General features: G+C 56.0%; 1 protein-coding gene across 2 annotated transcripts in view; it reads left to right on the forward strand.

Annotated features, from left to right (window-relative positions):
- GNG7 (G protein subunit gamma 7) overlaps nt 1-19,076 on the forward strand; it is a 115,447-nt gene that overhangs the window by 13,044 nt on the left and 83,327 nt on the right. The window contains exons 1-2 of one of the 2 annotated variants that reach the window (XM_047707169.1): nt 13,183-13,295; nt 17,932-17,989. The gene's annotated coding sequence lies outside the window, so the exon portion shown is untranslated. Of the gene's footprint in view, nt 1-13,182; nt 13,296-17,931; nt 17,990-19,076 lie in introns of those variants that run through there. The other variant, XM_047707158.1, reaches the window with a different exon arrangement.

A 19,076-nucleotide genomic window follows, 5' to 3' on the forward strand; every position in this document is an offset into this window, starting at 1 on the left:
CGGGCATATCATCTTCCACCCCCCACCCCAGGTCAGGGCTCTCGTGGGAGCAGAGGAAGGAGTTGGTCTCGCTTCTGCATGACAGGTGATATGGGGTATGCCGAGCATGGCCAGGTTGCCGGAAGCCCCCAATGGACAGCCCACCAGGTGGTGACCGTGCCATGCCTGAGTGGGTGCGTTTCGTGGTTTCTTCATTATCACGGTTCTGCCTCCGTGCCTGAGCCCAATAGGGGATGGTGTACGGCTGTGACACACACGGCCATGGCAGCCCCCACCAGGGCCCGGCCCTCTGGTGCCTCACATCCAGCGCACATGTGCGTTTTGCTGCGACCACGTTGGGGTCAGCCGCAGCCACCACCCCCTCTCCACGCAGAGCCACACACAAGGGACTGGACCCCAGGCCCACTGTTTTCCAAAGGCTGCTGACCCTGCCACCAGCACCCTCACAGAGGCCCTGGTGGTCAGATGCTGGAGGCTGAGGATTAGGAATTCTGGATGCGACAGGAGGGTCGTGGTGTCCCGAAGATGGTTTGTGGACAGTGGCACCAGCAGGCCACACTGGGTTCTGTGGCAGGTGGCGTCCTGTCTCCGCTCTTGCTCCAGGAGCGGGCCGCCAGGCTGTCCCTCACCACGGACACTTTGCGGGGGTCGGGGCTAACCCCTGGCTGGAGTGCGGGTCTCAGGGCTAACCCAATGGGGCTAGCCCCATGCTGGGGCCCCTTACACCCCCAGCCCCCAGAAAAATTAAAAAGACCCGAAGCATTCATTGAGTTCCCCCTCCATGCTGGATGCCCTTATGGCCACTGAGGTTATCGATCTAACCCTTAAACCGGGACGACCCCCTCCCAGAGGATGATCCGGCCCCAAGTACCCACAGTACTGGGGCGACAGACCCTGCCTCACACCTTCCAGGTGTGTGCCCTTGTCCCCAGCGCCCCGGGTCGGAAAGCAGGTATATGGCCTGCCGTAGGTCATAGGACGAGGACACAGGGACCACAGCGTTGAAGAAAAACCCAACCAACTCTCAAGCCCTCGCCAGCTTCCTGGGGGCTCTCCCTCCGCGATTCCTCGCCTGCAAATGGGAGAGTGAGAACCCAGCTGCCCACGGTGGCCATGAGACGAGATGGCTGCGAGCGCCGGTGTGTGCGCCCCCGGCTCTGCGGGGTTTGAGGCGGCTTGTTAACCTTGCAGGTGGGATCCCCTCTCTGCACTCCGGACCTCCGCCCCGTCCTTCTCCAGATGCGCTGCCCGGGGCTAGGGTCTCCCCTCAGCACTGCTGACACTGGGGGGTCTCAGGCTGAGCAGCGTGCCTAGCCCCCACCCACTCAATGTCGGTAGCCCCCGCCCTGGGCGTGACCACCCCCTGGCTGTGCTGGGACACCACACACAGTGTCCCCTGGGGGCAGGACCGCCCCTTGTTGTTTGGAAAGGGATCAAAGCCAGAGGAAACGTGTTTGAGATTCGGGGCTGCCGTGGGCTGTGCAGTTGACAGAGGGACCCTCGGGGCTCACAGCTGGGCCTAGACTGCTCGGAGCCGCACAGGCGAGTCCTGTGTGCAGGTGATCCTCCCGGCCGTTCCCTAGGGAAACTCTCTGTAGCGCCCATGCAAATGTAATTAAGCGCCGGTTTTCCCTCTGTGGTGATGACACAGATTTGGCGCTGTAATAAAGATGAAGGGGTCCCTTTAGATCTGAGGCCCAGACCGAGCAGCGGCACCCCATCCCTCTCCCCGCACTGCTGAATCAGGGCAGGTCACTCTGGGGGGTATCCTGGGCACTGGGAGAGCCGAGCAGCGTCCCTGGTCCCACCCCTTCGATGTCAGGAGCATCGCATCGTGACAACCGCAGACGTCCCTGGACATGGCCTAATGTCCCCTGGGGGCAGAATTGTCCCACTTGGCCACTGAGAGCTGTGTGCAAGGAATACGTGTTTTTCCTGTGTTTGTCTCATGCCCTGTAGGACCCCAGGGAAGCACTTTTCCAGAGGTTCTTTACACATCGAGACCCGCACAGGAACCCGTTCAGGTCACGCCTGTCCTTCAGAGCTGTCCTCGGGAGTGGGGCCATGCACTCTGTGTTTTCTGGTCTCTAAGCAGCCTAGTCTGAGAAATAATGCTCCTTGCTTCTTCACCTCTGAGCAACCTCTCCTCCTCCTCCTCCTTGCCGGCCGGCATTTCCTGGCCTTCGCAGTCACCGGTTTTCACTGGGCAGCACTGAACACGGGGTCCCTGAGCCCTTGGCATTCCATGAAAGCCACACTCCGTGTTCTGTGACGGCTCAGGGGTTTAATTACCGCGCCCCCCCACCCCCGGAGCGGAGAGAACCTTTAGTTTCCACAGTGCATCTTTCCCTGAGAATGTGATCTGTTTTGGTTCATTTACGAACACATCCAACTGTTAGGGTGGTTGGCACAGTTGGAAATATGTTTGAAGAATATAAAGCAGTTTGCAACCCCATCGCCTTTCCCATGTGTTAAAACATTACCAATCCCAAGTGTGTCAAAATCTGGATTTTTGTCTATTCTGGTCTCCCCCGGAGGGGGAGGCGTTACAGCAGTTCCGTTTTAAGAAAAGTAGTACGATATATATAATGTATAGTGTTATTTCCTGAATCGGTTTATCTTCTTGGTGGGATACAACAGAACGGCTTTCAGACTCCGTAATGTGCAAAAACTGCCTGACGGAGTATGGGCTGCGGAGCACAGAACTCGGGTTAGGAGCACCGGCTGCGGAGATCTGTTTGCTCCACCACCCCCAGATGTCACATCGAAGCAGGTGTCCTCTCGTGACCATCACCTTGGGAGAATTTGTAGTTCTGACGCGCTGCCGCCGCAAGTGCTTCCCAGAGTGGGCTGCGCTGCCCCTGTGCTTCCAGATACACACGTTTGTAGGTTTCAGATAAATTTCAGATTTTTATCCTTTTTTTCCTGAAAGCTTTATTTTAGAGAGAGAGTGTGCGCCTGCGTGGCTGGCGGGAGGAGGGGCAGAGGGCAAGAACGTCAAGCAGATGCCCCACCGAGCGTGGAGCCTGCCTTGGAGCTCAGTCCCGCCACCCGTGAGATCGTGACCGGAGCCAAAATCAATCACGGGTTGGACACCCAACTGACAGAGCCACCCAGGCGCCCCCGTGTTTTTATCTTTTGAGGGAAGATCTGAATCTGGCAGATAGCCCGTATTTATCTGCTGCTGCTGTGCGAGAAGTCACTACAGACTTAGCGGCCGAAATGTTTACTGTCTCCCCGTTTCCGTGGGTCAGGGATCCCAGCGCAGCGTAGCTGGCTCTCCGTTCAGGGTCTCTCAGGCCACAGTCAGACTGTCGGCCTGGGCCGTGGACTTGTCTCTGCTGGGACAGGCTCTGCCTCCAAGCCCACGCATGGGGCTGCTGACATGGTGACGTTCCTCGTTGGCTGCTCCCTGGAGGCCACTGTACGTTTTTTTGGCTGCTGGAAGTTGGAAGCAAGCCACAGGTCCCGCCTCCATGCAGGGGCAGGAGTCCACGCAAGACGTGGGACCAGGAGTTGGGTGTCCCTGGGAGACCGCCTGAGAGCCTTCCTCCCAGCTGGAGATCCTTCGGGGTGAGTAAGGTGGACGGCCTGGCAGGAACAGGCTGATTTGGGTTGAGTGGGAGATGTCATTGCTGAGTTGTGGGACCATATTTCCCAGGTACCGGATATTCACTCTCTCCGGAGGTGATTTCCGAGGATGCTTCCAGGAATGTCACGAGATGGCATATCGCTTTGAAATAGTTTCCCAGGGTGGCTGTTTGAAGGGAAGAACCAATGACTTAATTCTGTCATGTGGGTTAATTACCCACCTTATATCACCTTGCTGGGATCACCTCATTTGTTAGTGGGGAATTGGAGACCAGCCTTTGTGTACGAAGGAGGTGAGGACAGAATGAGAGAGAGGGAACCATATTCCTGGATCTGGAGTCCCTCCAGGTATGGCCTGCATCGGGGTATGCTGCTCACCAGCTGTGTGACTTTGACAAGTCGCTTAACCTCTCTGAGCCCTCATCTTGTCAGCAACATGGAGATGTTAAACCTTAGGTTACAGCGTTGTTCTAAGGATTAGGGACTATGTATAGAAAGTCTGATAAGTGCAATATGGTATCCTAGGTGGGCTTCTAGAACAGATAAGAGCCATTAGTGGAAAAACTCGTGAAATCTGAATAAACCGTGGGCTGGTTGATAGTAGCGCAGCAGTGCTGTTGTCCCGATTGTAACACGTGTGCCCTGGTTGTATGTGTTGTTAGTGCTGAGGGAAGCTGGGAGGGACGCAGGAACCATCTGTACTGTCTTGACAACTCCCTGCAAATCTGAACATGTTCCAAAGTTAAAAAGTTTATTGAAAAACACAGTTAAGATTTTATTTTTCACCTTTATTATAGGTGAGCAGTAATGCAAAATAATACCAGCATTGACGAGGGTGTGGACAGGAGGATGGTATAAACACGGAGTCATCTCTGTCACAATAACTTAGTAGCGAATTTTCAAGAACCTTAAAAATACCTAATGCTCTCTGATCCCATCATGCCCTCTCTAGAAATGTAGACTAAGAAAGTAATTAGAGATGGGCATAACGAGGTTCCCTTTAGCGTTACTTGTAAAGCAGAAATTGGGAACAGTATAAATGCCCAAGTAGTAAGGACCTTGGTTCATCAGTAAATGATACTAACTCGATGTAAATATATGGACAGTCATTTAAAAAAAAAAACCCTGTTTTCAAAGAACACATAGGAAATGGCAATGATTGGGTCCTGTGGGTGGCTCAGTCAGTTGGGTGTCAGACCTTACCTCTGTCATGATTCTGGGGCTTGGGATTGAGCTCCCCACGGCCTGCTCCGTGGGGAGCCTGGTTCCCCTCTCCCTCTGCTCCTCCCGGCTCATGCTCTCTCTCTCCTGCTTTCTTGCTCTTTATCTCTCAAATAAATAAATAAAACCTTTTTTAAAAAAGGAAGAAAAGAAAAGGCCTATGATAGAATGTAAAATAAAAGTAGCAAAGAAAAAATTCCTTTTTTTTTTTTTAAATAATTAAGAAGCTACTTACTGAGGCCAAAAGCTTAGAGTTAAAAGCTTCAAGTTTGCTTTTCTAGAAAGTTTGTGGCCAGTACATGGTAGGTTATGTGTGGAGCTGTTGTGTGTGGTGCCGGCTTTCCTTGGGGGGGCACTCGGCTCGTTTGTGTGGTGGCAGGTGGGACCGCCTGCTCACTGACCGCCCATGATAGTACCACCGCCTCCTGGAAAGCAGATTCCTGGAGCTGAACGTCACACAGACTCAGTCTCCACATGGACTCGATTTCCATGGAACAGTCTTTTTTTTTTTTTTTAAGATTTTATTTATTTATTTGACACAGATCACAAGTAGGCAGAGAGGCAGGCGGAGAGGGAGAGAGGGGGAAGCAGGCTCCCTGCTCAGCAGGGAGCCCGATGCGGGGCTCGATCCCAGGACCTGAGACCATGACCTGAGCCAAAGGCAGGAGCTTAACCCACTGAGACACCCAGGCGCCCCCCCCTCCCTTTTTTTTTAAGGTTTTATTTTTAAGTAACCTCTACACCCAACATGGAGCTTGAATTCATGACCCTGAGATCAAGAGTCACATGTTCTACTGACTGAGCCACCCAGAGACTCCCATGGAACAGACTTTATTTAAGATTTTATTTATTTGAGAGAGAGGGAGAGAGCACACAGAAACAGGGGGAGGAAGAAGCAGACTCCCTGCTGAGCGGGGAGCCCAACATGAGGCTTGATCCCAAGAGCCTGGAATCATGACCTGAGCCCCCCAGGCACCCCTGGAACAGACTTGAAAACGTGGGTTGGGCTGTGCACTTGAATGGAAATCTGTCCTCCTGTTTCCTGTGGAGGAGTCCATAGCTGCCAGTTTGTTTGATTTCATAGCTCAGGTGCTGTCTCCTATCCCCAGCTGTAGCTCTTCCTGTCTTACATATTGGTCTGCATTGATGGTTGCCTTTGTTTTTCCTCCTTATCATGAGGCTTTCTCAGGTTTCTCCTTTCTCTGCCTCCTTTCTCTGGGGAAGTAATCTTTAACATATCACTTCTTCAGTGGTAGTTTCTTTAAATTATATTTTCCACGCATCTGGATTTCTCGACCTAGGCACTATTGACCTCTTGGTCTAGATCATTAATGTAATCAAATCCCCAGTGAGTAGAAGTAATTATTGAATTATCAATTATGCTCATGGTAAATAAAATTTCAAATTACAGGTAAGGTTATAAAACAAAGAATAAACCTCCCATCCCTCAGTCCTACTCACCATTTAACTCCTAACAGTTCTGGTGTTTTCTTCTAGAATATTTTTCCCTTTGCATATCCAAGTACATGTACAAATGTATGCTTCCAAGAAGAGGTAGCTCAGATGGCTTGTGCCGGCTGATGTACTGGTCTGTGGTGCTTGGTTCCCACCAGTGACTTGGGTCTCTGTTCACAGAGGTAGCATGTGTAGGTCTGGGTGTCTGATGAGCATTACTCCTTCCCTGTCCGTCAGGGGCTCACCCCTTTGGCACTGTGGACATTGGGGCTGAGTCACTGTGGGCCACTCGGGCTCTGTGGAGGTCGAGCAACATCCCTGGCCTACCCTTTCCCTGCCACGAGCACTCCAATGTCTCCAATGGAGGTCGGGGGGAATCCACTGGGTTACACCAGACTTCACCCTTCGTGAACTTTAGAGTTAAATCTGAGTTTGAATTCTTCCTTTTCCTCTTACTGGCTTTTGGCAACATTTTGTTTAGCTTAAAAGAAAAAACCCAAACACACATTTTCCTAAACGAACTAGAAAAGGAGTCGTTCCAGACTTTGCAGCCTTATTGGTGTGAGGGTGAAGTGACATCAAGATCCCCAGGGTCCCAGCTCAGAGGGCAGCTGCGGTCACTGTTACCACTTGGGCGTGGTGTCCACCAATGCAGATTCAAGGCCCTCCGTGGCTGGGAGGCTGCTAGGGGCCAGGATCTTGGTGCCCCTCTGCGCCATGAAGAGCTGGTCTCATGTCCCCCAAGAGCTCCCCGCCTTCTAACCATTTTTGCCTTTGCTCTCCTACTTGGGTCTGCTGGTTCACAGACTAAACCCTGTCCTCACACCTGGGAGCTTAACCATTCCCACACTTTCTGAGGACAAGTCTATTGAGTTTGGAAGACACGTTGAGCCTTTAACAGCAAGTTTAAGGCAATCGTGAACATTCTGCTGTGTGTTACAGCAACATACCTAGTTCGCACTTTGCAAACTTTTCTTTAAAATAAACATCCCTGGTGTAGTTTTGAATTTACAGAAAAGTTGCAAAAATAACACCAAGTTCCCACGTAGCCCACACCCAGGGTCCCCTGATATTAGCATCGTACGCCAGTGCGGTGCATTTGGCACAATTATTGAACCAATATCAATACATTATGATTAACCGAAGTCCATACTTAGATTTCCTTATTCTTTCCCATCTCCCAGAAAATGTCCCCTTTCTGCCCCAGGACTGCACATGACATTTAGTTGTCACATTTTCTTAGGCCCTTTTGGGCTGAGACAGTTTCTCTGACTTTCCTTGTCTTTGAAGCCTGGCTGGTCATGCAGAGGACAGGTCAGGAGCTTTGCAGAGCGTCCCAGATCTGCGTCTGTCTGGTGTCCACTTGCCGTTCGACTTGGGTTGTGGGTTTGGGTAAGAATGCACAGAAGGGCTCATGCTGTCCATGGTGTTTGACCTCGATCCTCTGGTGAGCCAGACCCCGGGGGCTTTAAACTTTGGATTACTGCCAACATCTAAAAATCAGGAGATTTTGTAATGAAAGACCTCCCAGCTCTTCAGGGCGCTTGGAAGAGCTGATGACATCAGGCACTTCCCACGTGGTAACAGAGAGAACCAGGTATCCTCCCTGCAAGACCCCACATTGTCACCACCTGCCTGCCCTGGGCCCCGTCTCAACACGTGTGACCCCAGGATGGGCTGCTGGAGCATGGCACACTCCACCCCCCACCCCCGCCGTGGCCCGCCTCCCTTGGGGGGGAACGTCCCCGTGACAGCTCACTCCCACACACAGCCCCGCGGGAGGCAGCTGTAAGTCAGAAAAGCATGGTGGAATGCAGGGGAGGGAAAGTCACCTGGGAGTGCTTTGTGGTCCGTGTGAAGGACACGGGCTGGCCGCTGCTGGCCCTGTGGGGCTCAGAGCTGCTGGCATCTGGGTCAGATGGAGAGGTGGCCTCAGGCTTCAGGGTCCACCACACCTGGGTCTCGGACTTCCAGCTTGAGAGGTGGGAGAGAAGAGGTCCTTGTGGTTTTAAGCCGCCTGGTCTGTGGTTGTTTGTTATGGCCCCCCCGGAAACGCATATAGTCGGCGAGGCTCGGATCAGGAGGGACGCGAGCTTTAGGAAACAGACGGGTGTCCTGGGGACCACGTGTGTGGGACTTGCTGGGCAGGGCCGTTTCGCGGTCTCAGGTTTGCTGCACTGGAGTTGGTGGTTTTCTGGCCCCTCCGAGCCCCCCTGGTTCACTCAGCCTCCTAGTGTTGGCTGGAGTCAGGTCCAGTGCGTCCGTGACTTGACTTTGGTCCGTGAGACCAAGCAGTTGAACCTGGGGACGTTTTTCATGGTCACGGCTGCAGTGGTCCTGGCGTTGCGTGGGTGGGGCCAGGGATGGCGCCCAGCCCTCCAGAGTGCCCACCCCGCAGAGAGTGACCTGCCCTCAGTGCCCACAGTGCTGGAGGGGGGAAAGCGTGGAGCAAGGTGACCTTCAGATTCCAGAACATCCAGTGGGTCTCAGCCCTGGGACGCAGAGCTGTGCTGAGGCAGCTGGAACTCCAGGAAGATGAGCTTATCCTCACTCAGCACATTTGACCCTCTGGAGGCCACAGGGCTGACCTGCAGAGTTAGGCGAGCAGCAGAGCTCGGAGCAGAAGCCTCCCCTGCGTCCCATGTGACAGCAGGGTCGAGGTGACAGCACCGCCCACACAACGTGGCCTCGAAGGCAGATGGGCTGGCATGTGCCCGCTGCCACTCACCCGACAGTCCCCACACACCTACGATGACACACGCTCCGGGAAGGTGGATCGGGGGGGGCAGGCCCTCTCTTCTGGCCTCCGAGGGGAGCACGGGGCAGGCCCCCTGGGCCAGAACCAAGCAGAAGCAGGCCAGGTTTGCTCTACTTCCTGGGAGGCTGTCTGTGTTGTGTGCATTCCTTCTGCAGAACATTCCCTGCGCACGTAGACTGACAGTCTGCACAGGAAGCCGTGCAGGGCCTTGAAGCGGTGAGGTAGGATCTCTCCGTGTCTGTAGACTTTCTGGGACCGGAGGGTAGGTATTTTCAGCTTTGCAGGCCAGCGGTCTTGCTTGCAGTTACCGGGTTCTGCCTTTGTAGGTACAGGTGTGCCATAGATGGTGTATAAGTGAATGGACGTGGCTGTGTTTGAATAAAACTTTATTAACAGAGCAAGTGGTGGGCCAGATTTGGCCTCCTGTCCCTGATAGAGCAGCCTTGCCTCCTTCCCAACTCAGAGACCCCTCCTTATTAAAAGTGGTACTTGACACATGACTCTCTTTCTTCTTTTCAGGCAGGTTTCATCTCCTCTCTGAGCCTCTGTTTCCCCATCTGTAGAGCGTGGATAATTACACTCCTTATGGGTTGTGTGTAGTTTGTTAGGTATTGTAGGATGGTAGTTCTCATCTGGGGTGATTCTGCTGATAGGGGACGCTGGGTGATGTCTGGGGACGTCTGTGGTTGTCACGACCGGGGGTGCTCCTGGCATGGACGGGGTGGGGCCAGGGCTGCTGCATGGCCCCCACAGCACCTGGGATGCCCCTGCAGAGAATGAACCAGCCCTGAATGTCTGTGGGCCCAAGAAGGGAGAGACCCTGGTGCAGAGGGACGTGTCTAATAAGGTCACTGGCAAAGACCAGGATGCCACGATCTCTTAGTTGTTTTTCTTCTGGTCAGGAACCACTTTCTTCACAGCCTCCCTCTGATTTTCCAGAATTCTCCATCCGTAAAGTCTTTGCCCTCCTCCAGGCCTCGGGCGCTGGGTACACACTCAGCAGGCCTCCTGAGTGAACATGGCACAGGGCCCAGGTCGGCCTGCGATGTCGCAGAGGCTTGCTCCAGCAGGGAGCGGGGAGCCATCTCTGCTGTGGCTGCCCCGGGGCGGTGGGGGCGGGGGGGTGGGGACCACTCAGCCACCTGTCTTCCTCCGCCCCCTGTTCCTTTCATCAGAGCACGCTTCCCCTGTTGATTAGCATATCCTGTTTTTAGCGTCTTTCTCTTGTAGGTTTTATATAATCGTGTCATTATTAGGTGCTGTCACAGGGAGTTCATGTGCCCTCAGTCACACTCTGAAGCGTTCCCCCGGGGGCAGCAGCTTATTGCCCTTCGTCACTCACTTCTGTTCTCTCTTTCAGTAAACTTTCATTTTAGAAGAGTTTGAGATCCCCAGAGCAATGGGGCAGGCAGCGCAGAGTTCCTGCGGGCCCGCACCCAGGTTCCCTGCGGGCGCCGTCTTCCCTCGGTGTGGGACATTTGTCACAGATAGAGACCCAGTGTTGGTGTGGCGCTAGTAACTGAACTCCATACCTCGGATTCCTCGACTTTCCCCCTAATTCTCTTTTTCTGCCCCAGAACCTCATCCAGGACCCCACGTGACGTTCCCGTGTCAAGTCTCAGGCCCCGCTGGGCTGTGGTGGTTTCTCAGACCTTCCGCGCACTCAAACCGTGTCCCGCTCTGGGGCCGGGGGGGTGGCGTCCTACGCGCTGTTACCAGTGGTGATTTTGCTCACCAGGTCTAGACGTTCTGGGTGCCCTTTGCAGCCAAGGCTTAACCAGTCGATAAAAGTGAGGTACTTAATGACCAGGTCGGGGGATGGATTTTTCTCAAGGTGGTGGGAAAGCAACCGCCCTTTTAGGGACTTAAAAGGGGCAGCTCTGCATCTGTGAGTGCTCTGTGTGGAGGGACAGTCCGAGATCATTTTCTGGGTGACGGTCTGGGGCGGCGTGGAGCTTCTCCGTGTGACCCACGCAGGGTCTAGTTTGGGGATGAGATCAGGACTCTCTCTCCGCAGTGGTGCCTGACCGTAAGTATCTGTGGCTGAAATAGTGCCGTGTTTTACCAGACCGTCTTCTGTGCCGGGGGTCACAAGCGGCAGCCTATGGGCTGGATCCAGGCCTGCTTTTGTAAATAAAGTTTTATTGGCGCATGGCCACACCTGTTTGTCTACTGGGGCCAGGTCAAGTCGATAGAGAATGACAGAGAACACCTGCCTCCCAACGCCAAAAGTACTGACCATCTGGCCCTTCGAGGGGGTGCTTTGCTGGGTCCCGGTCTTGTCAACAAAGCTGGTACCTCAAGTTCTGAGTGATGAAGAATTTGTGGCGTGTGACTTCTCTGCCACGTCTTACGGAACACAGAAGCTCCCATGAGATCACAGTTGTGTGCTACTAACAGTGTTGGATGCTGATGGAAACATCTTATAGATGTTCAGCTGTTTATTTTTTTTAAAGGATTTTATTCATTTATTTGAGAGAGAAAGAGCACAAGCAGGGGGTGCTGCAGGCAGAGGGAGAAGGGGAATCAGGCTCCCCACAGAGCAGGGAACGTGATGCAGAACTCGATCCCAGGACCCTGGGATCATGACCTGAGCGGAAGGCAGACACTTCACTGACAGAGCCCCCCAGGCACCCTCAGATTTTCTGCTGTTTAATCTGGAAAGCACTCGTGGAGCAGGTGCTCCCATCATCTCTGTGTCACAGATTTGGAAACTGAGGCACAGGGGAGGCCATGAGCTGGGAGTCAGGGCAGACAGTGCACCAGAGCGCTGCCTCTTGGATGTGAGAGTATGTGTCCCCACCCACCCCTTTCCATGGGACTGTCAGCATTTTAATTCTGAGAGGAAAAAGAAATCTGTTTCTACATATTGTCTTTTCTCTCTCTCTCTATCTTTTGGTCAGACATTGGCCCGCTCCCAAATCAACCGCCTGTCTCTCCGTATTCCAATTCCAGATGGGGGTTTGATGACCTCACACAGGGGAGTGGTCCTGCCCCATGTCCGGGGACATCTGCGGTCATCATAGCCGGGGGCTCCTGGCATCGAGGGAGTGGGGGACAGGGACGCTGCTTGGCCCCCACTGCACCCAGGACAGAGAATGACCCGGCTGTGGTAGCTGTGCCAGATTCTGGGGGGAGAAGACCCCGTATTAATTACTTGGGAAAAAAATTGACTCCGATTCCTGCCCACATGTGAGAGCAGAGTAAACCCCAATGGTCCCGGTGGGAACCAGGTGACCCCCAGCCTGGGCCATGTGGGGGAGGCGGAGAGGATCTCCCAGTCACCAGGGACCCGAGATCACAAGGCAGAAGCACTCCCTGCGCCTTCTGCCCTCTCGTACTTGGCTCCTGGAGACCTTTAACCCTGGGGCCAAGCAAACTGGACCTCGAGCCCTGTCTGATCAGGGGTGTGACAGCACCTGCCCAGGGTCTGTCCTGGTGGAGACTGCCATCAGCCGTGTCACCTCTCCTCTGGGTGCCTCCCCACTGTTCCGGGCCCCCAGGCTTCTCCTCCCCCTTCATTTGCAATCAGAGCCTCGTCAGGGTGACAAATTTAGATGGTTGCTGTGGTGACGAGAGAAGGCTGGGCTGATCGCTGCAGTGCCTGAAGGACAGCTCGGCATTGCCACATGCAACCTCCAGGCAGGCCGGTGCTCCTGCCGCACCCCGCGGTCATCAGCTGGGGGCGTCAGTGTGGGGTGTCAAGGGGGCCGATACCCCCCTCCCACCTACTCATTTCCCAGACAAGTGAACTGTATCCCAGGCAGGGGGACATCTGCCCTCTGCCCTCTGCCTCTGCTGGGTCCGCACAGCCCATCTCAACAGGGGGCTGTGGGGGCCGCCTGGGGACATGGAGCTCCTCACGACCGGGGTGCTCTCGGCCTTGAGCCAGCGGGCTCGTGGGGTGCTGCTCGATGCCCCCCACAGCGCCTGGGAGGCCCCACGGAGAGTCAGCTGTGCTGCGGGGGAGGGAGAGACCCTGCTTCGGAGGGAAGGAGGTAAAGGCAGTGGCTTTGTTCAGTTTCAGAAACTCGATGCCGCCCTTTACGTTGTGATAATTCGTGAAATCCCAAGGATTTCATTTTCTCAGCCCTGTTGTTAGGCGGCTTCCCTCTCGCTGAAGTTCTCCTGTCCCACTGGGGTCCTGTGTCTCCCCACATGACCGGGCCGATAGATGTTGGGGAAGCAAGAAAATGAGAAGTCCCAGGCTGCTCAGTGCTCACGCCTAGAAACCTGCGACGGCCAACTGGACGTCTGGAAGAAGACGTCGGTGAGTCGGTGCTGACGGCGGGCCCGTCGGTGTCGCGGCGCTGGCATTAGACCCTGAGGGTGTCGGGGCCGCTGGGTGTGCTGGACAGCGATGTCTGCTTGGTGCAGCTTATAGACGTAGACATGGGCTCATCACCGGCCACAATATGCTCTCGGTTGGCCAAACGGGATTTGGGAGTAATCCGAGGGCGGTGCCGGGACTGATTGTATTAGGGCTCTGATCCACTCTGGTCCCGGCCTGGGGCGCCTGGGGCTGGGGGGGGTGGTGGGGGTGGTGGGGGGTGGGGGGGTGTGTGGAGGTTAATCCAGGTTAATCCAATCCTCCCGAACTGTATCTTAACAACCCTCGAAAGAGCTTTGGGGGAAATAGTAGGAAATGTGTTTGGCCGGGACTGACCCACCTTCTCTCCGGGTCTGGCTCTAAGGGCTTGTCGGAGGGATCCCTGGGGACGTGTGAGCGCTCAGCGGTCATCTGGTCTGAGATGGGCTCCCTCTCCCCTCCCCTCCCTTCCTCCTTTCTAAAACTGGAATTCTAATTTGTGTCTTCAAGACCCTCTCTTAATAGACTGCTTTTTTTTTCTTTTTATTTATTTGACAGACAGAGATCACAAGTAGGCAGAGAGGCAGGCAGAGAGAGAGGAGGAAGCAGGCTCCCCGCTGAGCAGAGAGCCCGATGCGGGGCTCGATCCCAGGACCCTGGGATCATGACCTGAGCCGAAGGCAGAGGCTCCAACCCACTGAGCCACCCAGGCACCCAATAGACTGCTTTTTAGTGTAGCATTAGGTTTATGGAAAAACCGAGCGGAAAAGTGAGTTCCCGCACAGCCCGCGCCTCCTCCACTTCTCCCCTTGGCCGACTTGGATAGTGTGGCCGCTTTGTTGTCATCGATGAGCCAATATTGATACGTGACCATGAGCGTTAACCCAAGTCCTAGGTGACATTCCTGCACAGTCTTTGCCCCACCGTGCCCTGCCCGGGACACAGAACAGGGTTCTACCCAAAAAGGGATTTACCTCCCAAGGGGGGACAGGGCTCTTAGAGGGGGCAGCGGCTCAGGAGCTACGGTGTCCAGCTGGGCACAGAACCTCACATAGAAGCTTCCGGAAGCTGTGGTGCAGGCTGTTGAGCAGAGCTCCTCCTCCTTCCCTGCAGGGGCTCTGTGTCATGTGACTGGGGTTGTCTTGGCATCCAGCTGGTGGGACAGGCTGCTCAGTCCCCCCACGGCGACCAGGATGCCCCTCCCCCCCCCAGAGAATGACCCACCAGGGCATGGAGGGAACCCTGAATTCTAGAGGGAGGGACAGTAGCGTTTGCACACAGCAGGGCTGCGCCAGTGCTCTGGAAAAGTCCCTCTGGTCGAGCTCTGATGGAGCGAAGTGGGTTGCGACATGCCTTCCTCCCAGAGGAGCCGTCCTGTGCCGTCTGGGGCTGGGTCCTCAGTCCCGTAACCCTGAGATGCTGACGATGGGCTCTGAGGGGTGCAGCCCAGCGCGACTCCTCGCTCAGGGGCTGCCCTGTCATCTCCCCTCACATCCGGTTCTCGGCCCTGCTTCCAACAGTTTCACGTCTCCAGCGTTGGCAGCTAAGGGTCCCGCTCCCCGTGTCCCCCACTCACCGTTCGGAGGCTCCAGAACAACACAGGCAGTAGAAACCACCAGGAAGTTACTGGTGGGAGCTCCGGGAGCACCCTGGGCTTGTGATCCGCGTGCCTCGTTTTCCCTCTGCCATTGACAGAGGATGTCACCTAGAGCGCGGCTGCGTGAGGAGACTCGCTCCAGCCACGCCTGCGCTCACCGGCCCCTGCGTGAGTCCCACGGCCTGCGGCAGGGTTCCGGCCTCTCCCATGTCATAGGTGAGCCCTGGGGGAACCTGGCCCATGTCACCGGGCTCTGTGGGGGCTGCCTGGTCTCCCCCTGCTCCCCTGGCTCTGCAGGCCTTCCCTCAGCACCAACTGGGGGTCAGGAAACCCTGGGGTCATGGCACACGTGCTGTGTTCAAGGGGTGCGGTGAAGCGTGGTGGCCAGCAGAACAGGTGTGGCCCTTGCACGGCGGGGTCTCGCCTCTCCCAGGACGCTGGACCGGACCCCGCAATGCTGGTGATGCTAGCGGGCCTGGGGGCTCCTTGGGGGCTGGAGACGGTATCCTGGGGTTAGTGCAGAACTGGCTACACCACCCGCTGCACGACCTTGCAGATATCCTAAAAGCCACTGAATTGGACACTTGAAAAGGGTGAATGAAGGTCATGGTCAGTGAGTTCGATCTCCATGGAAAAGAGAGGAAAAGAGAAGGAAGCGTGTGGACAAGAGGAAGGTCCCAGGTTGTAAAGTGCTGTCCAGGACAAAGTTCCTTCCGACGTGGCCACCCTGACGGCCACCGTTGGAAACTGCCTGTTTCCAGGTGTGACATATCTCTCCCTTGGCACCGGGACCTTTCCTCCCGAGCTTCCTCTGTGTGTCTGAGGTCTGCGTTCCTGCACCTCCCCGGCCGTGCCTCGGGCTGGGGTCTGCGTGAGGTCGGCAGGCTCTGCCGTCATTCTCTTCATGTTTGGCACTAATTTTTGAACGAGGGGTCTCCGTTTCACTTGGCTGCCGGCTCTGCACATTCCGAAGCAGGTCCTGCCGCGGGGTCCCAGCTCCTCATCCTGCTGCTGGCCGTCCCAGAGGGCTTGTGGTTCCCTCTGGTGGGGGGGTGAAAGTCCAGCACTTTGGCCTGGGTGAAGGTAACAGGCATGGCAGGGCACCAGCAGGTGCATCTCGCAGCCTGCAGTCTCGTGGGCCCTGGGTCAGAGCTGCAGGGGTGCGTTGCTCACGCTGGCCTGGGCCAAGCACAGCCAAGGTGGGGGCATCTGCGTGGGCACCCGTGTGTTCAAGTTCAAGTGCGGGGCTGGTGTTCCGGGGCTGAGGGTGGGGAGGTTTGCAGGGGGTACATGAGAAGGCTTAGGATTCATGCCACCATGTTCACAGAGCCAGGAGGTGGGGACACCCAAGTGTCCCGTCAGTAAGGTGTCCCCCATGCACTGCTCTGGGTTAGACCCTGAGCCCATGGCGCTCAGGGAGGGAACCAGACACAGAAGGCCCCATGTGGTTGAGTCCACGCGTGTGACACGTCCAGATCAGGCTCCTCCATGGACAGGAAGGGGGCTCACAGGGGCCGGGGCTTAGGGGAGGCTGGTGGGTGACGGCTGAGGGACAGGATTGCTTTGGGGATGATGGAAAGCCCTGAAGTGGCTAGCAGTGATGGTCGCACAACTCCAAAAATACTAAAAAGCACTTTATTGTGCAGCCTCTGTGCAGGGGGAGAAGCCTGTCTCAGTAAGACGGTCTAGAAAACCATGCTTGCCTATCCCTTGGCCGGTCGCATCAGCGTCCCCTGGTTGTGCAAGGAGTCACCCTGGGTGCAGCTGGGCGCAGGGTGCCCGGCACCCCTTCTGCACTAGGTTTGCAACGTCTTGTGTCTTTAATAGACTGAGAAATAAAAACTTGAAGGGTCACGTGCATAGATGGCCCCTGCAGGGCTGAGGCAAGTCTCAGCCTCCGGGGTCCAGGGGCAGCGGGGGCCACTGGCTATGCAGGACGCCCTCTGGCAGGGCCTCCTGGGCAGCAGCCTCCCTGCCCCACGGGCTTAGGGCTGCAGCCGCCGCGCCCACAGACCCAAGTGTTTCTGAGCCCCTAGCGCCACCTGCAGGCGACAGTGGGGATTTCAGTTCTCCATCCCGACCCCGGTTGGCCGTGACTCCTGGAAAGGGAACCAGCCTTTAAATCTTCGCATTGAGTTGTTTTAAAAAATATATTTATTTATGTGAGAGAGAGAAAGTACGTGGGGAAGGGGCAGAGGGAGAGAGAGTTCCAAGCCGACTCCTGTCTGAGCGCAGAGCCTGACGCGGGACTCAGTCCCACGACTCCAAGGTCATGACCTGATCTGAAACGGAGAGTCGGATGCGTCACCGACTGAGCCACCCGAATTGAGTTATTTTTAAGTGATATTTTAATTTTAAAATGATTTTAGATTTTCAGGAGAGTTTCAAAGAGAGCTCCTTCTGCCCACTGCCCAGTCTGCCCCGTGTGCCCGCGCCTTCCGACCCACGGTGCATTTGTGGCAACCGCGCACCCACAGACCCAGTTCCACTCCCCTTGCTTTCCGTGGTTTGCTCCCAGTGTCCTTCTCCTGCCCTGGGACCCCGTCCCGGACCCCACCTTGCATTTGCTCCTCGGGCCTCCTTAGGCTGACCCCGGTGACTTAGAGGGTGCCCTGGGGTGGGGCTTGACTCCGTTCCCACCTCTTCCTTGCAGAGTGACCGTGAGGGTCAAGCGATGTGGCTGAACAGCTTTACAGAGCATGAAAGGTCACGTGATCACTCGACCCTTCCATCCACTGAGTTTGGAGCCTTTGGAAAATTCAGCAGGGACGGCCTTGCAAACTTCTCACAGACCTTTCTGGCAAGTTGCCTTCTTACGTCCCACTTCTACGCCAGGAGGCCTGGCCCCGAGTCTGGCAGGGCAGCCGAAAGACAGGCCCCCCAGAGGGGTCTTTAGGGCGGTCTGACCTTGAGTGCGAGACCCTTGTTCGTGGCCGCCCCGGGGGGACACGTGTGTTGGAGCAGATGATGCCCCACTGAAGGGCTCCATTTTTCTTCCAGGGAGCGGACGTGCGGTTCCCGAGCCTCGGCGGTGAAGACAGCTCAGCCCCGGGCACAGGTCAGTGTGTGATGTTTCTTTCTCCGCCGTCCGGCGTGAACACGGTTCGGTTGGCCGTCCTGGGCCTGGGCGAGAGGGAGGGGCTTGGTTTGGTGTGGAAGGTGGCCCATCCCAAGCCACTGCCAGGAGCAGAGCCAAGTCCCCGGACGTGACGCAGCCCTCAAACCTGGTGCCCGTCCTGGTGACTGGGAGGCACTGAGCGGCCTCAGGAAGCCTCTGCGCTGAGATCCTGCTCTTTGAGCTCGGGCCGGCTGTTGGTCTCATGCCCCATGGGTGTTGAGTGGCTTTTACCCTTCACTGAGCCGAGGGAGGCTACAGCGGCCTGCGGTGGCCCCAGGCTCCCCTTCCGCCTGCCCCGAAGGGCTCTGCCGCTGCTGTGCGGTGTTCTCTGTCCGGTGGTCTTCAGAGTGAACTTGGGTGTCCAGCAGGAGCTCTGACGGAGCTTGGATCGCTGTTGTGTTTCATTCACCGGCACGTTTGAGGGACGTTGGAATGTTGGACGGGTGTCTTTATAATGCTGGACGTTCCCAAACTGTGTGTGCGCGTGTTTAAATGATAAAACATTAGAAGAGGAGGCAGACCCTGGAGAAGCGCATCCCATAGGTCTGTCTCTGTGCAGTTTCTAGAAAAGGCCCGTCTGCAGGGACGGGAAGGTGCTTGCTGGCCACCAGGGCCTGAGCGGAGAATCGGGACTTGCTGTGTGTGTGCGCTGGGAACTGCGTGGCGGGGGGGGGGTGGCTGGTGCCCTCGCCAGGGACTCCTGGCCTTGTGTGTGCCCAGCGGGCGGGTTCTAGGGCCTATCACGTACACCTCAGTAAGGCACAGAGGATGTGGTTTGGCTTCGCTCAGGAGAGATGCCATCCTTGGGGACAGAGGCCAGGAGCCAGGATGGGAGCCCCGGGCTGGGTGTGACGTGTGGGTATCCAGCGGGTCCCCTACAGATGACCTTCCGTGTGGCGTCCGTGTCAGAGTTGCCAGACAGAGGGGTGTCTGGAGACCACCAGCAGGTGGCTGGGTGGAGGTGGACGGACGTCCTATAGAAGGGACATTGCAGGCAAAGGAGAAGCAAGGCCGCTAGAGCCCCCAC

The sequence above is a fragment of the Lutra lutra genome, chromosome 1 (assembly GCF_902655055.1).
Source record: "Lutra lutra chromosome 1, mLutLut1.2, whole genome shotgun sequence".
Taxonomy (NCBI): domain Eukaryota; kingdom Metazoa; phylum Chordata; class Mammalia; order Carnivora; family Mustelidae; genus Lutra; species Lutra lutra.